This window comes from Theobroma cacao, chromosome 4 (assembly GCF_053813885.1).
Source record: "Theobroma cacao isolate CCN51 chromosome 4, ASM5381388v1, whole genome shotgun sequence".
NCBI lineage: Eukaryota > Viridiplantae > Streptophyta > Magnoliopsida > Malvales > Malvaceae > Theobroma > Theobroma cacao.
In genome coordinates, this window is record NC_142642.1 from 5300662 (window position 1) to 5302952 (window position 2291).

The 2291-nt window shown below is 28.8% G+C and overlaps 1 non-coding gene across 1 annotated transcript; it reads left to right on the forward strand.

Moving 5' to 3' along the window:
* Nucleotides 1-323: 323 nt before the first annotated feature.
* LOC148763088 (small nucleolar RNA R71) lies at nt 324-430 on the forward strand. Its single transcript, XR_016026110.1, has one exon. It is a non-coding gene; the product is annotated as a small nucleolar RNA R71 (small nucleolar RNA).
* Nucleotides 431-2291: the final 1861 nt, after the last annotated feature.

Here is a 2291-nt window from a genome sequence, read left to right on the forward strand (position 1 = left end):
ATACAATGACCAGAAACAATTTTAGGAACATGGCTTTGATGCACAGTGATCTCATAATTGTAACAACTTTACAATTCTCTTGCAAGGCTTTTATGTTCCATGGGCTTCATCCAATTAGTACTTAATAACTCATTTTTTTTGCACTAACATGAAGGAAAACCTCTATCACATATAATTATGCGATTAAATATGTATTAAATGACAATATAGATTCCCTGACCAATCTAATTGGCTTAAGGGCATATACTAACACGACATCAATTGTAGATTTGATTAGACTGATCAACCCATTACAGAATGTCCAAACTTTAAGCCATTGAGGAAGCACATGGTGTGGACATCTTCTAAGCAAATCTTTAAATTGTTCCCAAACCTTATATAAGGATTCACCATCAAATTGTATGAAGGAAGTTATATCATTCCTCAATTTTGTAATCTTTGCAAATGGAAAGAATTTTGCTAAGAAATTTTGAGCTAAGTTATCCCATGTAATAATAGATCTAGTTGGCAATGAATTTAGCCAACTCTTTGCTTTATCCCTCAATGAAAAAGGAAATAGTCTAAGTCTAATAGCATCATCGGTCACCCAATTATATTTGAAAGTGTCACAAATTTTCAAAAAATTAACCAAATGGGAATTAGGATCATCACTAGGTAACCCACCAAACTGAACAAAAGATTAAATCATTTGAATGTAAGTAGGCTTGATCTCAAAATTGTTTGCATTGATAGGAGGTCTTCTAATGCTTTGGTGCAAGCCTTGTAAAAAAAGAATAACATAATATCGCAGAGTTTTGTTCTCTTCAAGCGTCTGATTGATAGCATTGTTACCATGATTATTATTATTATCTTTAGTTATTGTTTGATTTAGAGTTTGAACTTGCAAATTTTCCTTTCGAAGTTTTCTAAAAGTTTTTTCTATCTCTGGATCAAAAGGAATAAGTTTCAAGTTCCTCATTTGCATACAACAATCAAAGATGCTTGAAAAACAAGAAAATAAACAAATAAAATAAGGTTTGAATTAAGACTAAAGTTGCTTGGTATTAATATTAGTAAAAATTCTAGAAAACAACTTTCCAGCAACGACACCAAAAACTTGTTAGTTAAAATTCTACCTACGCAAGCACACATATCAAACATATAGTATATTAGTAAGCAAAGTATTGATCCCTTAGAGAATTGTTCTAAAAATTTACTAAGTACTAAAATTAAAACAAGTTAGTTTTATTCAAATAATCAAAACTTGGATAATTAAATTAACAAAAAATTAATCAACAAAAACTAAACTAATATACACTAATTAAAAATCAAAACAAAAAGATAATTAAATAAAAATCAAATTGGATAAGCCTAGGATTGCAATGTCGCTCACACTTCATCTAAATCTTACTTCTCTCTCTTAACTTATTCCAATAAGTTGAATTGCTAACCTAGAGACCTCAATTATTTATAATGCTCTTCCAAGTCTCTTATAAAAATATCTACTTTAACCAAAACACTATGTTCCTATGTGAATTGAAATTGAAATAGACTCATTAAGTTCAAGTTCTAATACTAGCTACATATGGCATATAGATATGTTCCTATCTTATATACAAATTAATTTATTCATCTAAGCAAACAAATATGATTACATGCTTTTTCAATTTTAGTCTACACTAAACTCCCTTTCCCAAGTTTGTTTAGGCTTATAAATCAATTTAATTGGTGGCTAAACAATTAAAAACATTAAGAACAAATTGGAATAAACAATTCTATCCCGTTGAAAAATAAGCAAGAAATAGATTAAAAATTTAAACTACATGTAAGTTCAATTGCAATCCTAGAAAAAGAATTTTTTTTAAAGCTGAAAGTTCTTGTAGGGCCCAACTATCCTGTCAAAATTTTATTAATAATTAAAATTGAATAGTACATTAGAGAGGGGGACCTAAATTGTACCTTTAGAGTCATATGAGAAAGGAGAGAAAGAATTCCTATTATAGGAATTACTATCTTTGCAATTATTTTAAATGCATAAGATAAGTAATTTACCTGTATATTAGAGTCTAAGATTAAATCATACAAAATTAGAATGAGGAGTAGTACTCCTTTATATTTATTTAAATCTAACATAAGGAAGAGTAATTTTTTCTAAATTTAAAATTCTAAGCAACTTCCCTTGAGCTTCAGAGAAAACTTTCAGATTTCGCTGTTGATGACTAAGATTAGCTAAAAGATCTGCAGCTTAGTTACCTTTTCGGTGTATATTAGAGAAGTGAGTTAAGCATTTTTTGATAGAAGCTAATAAATAC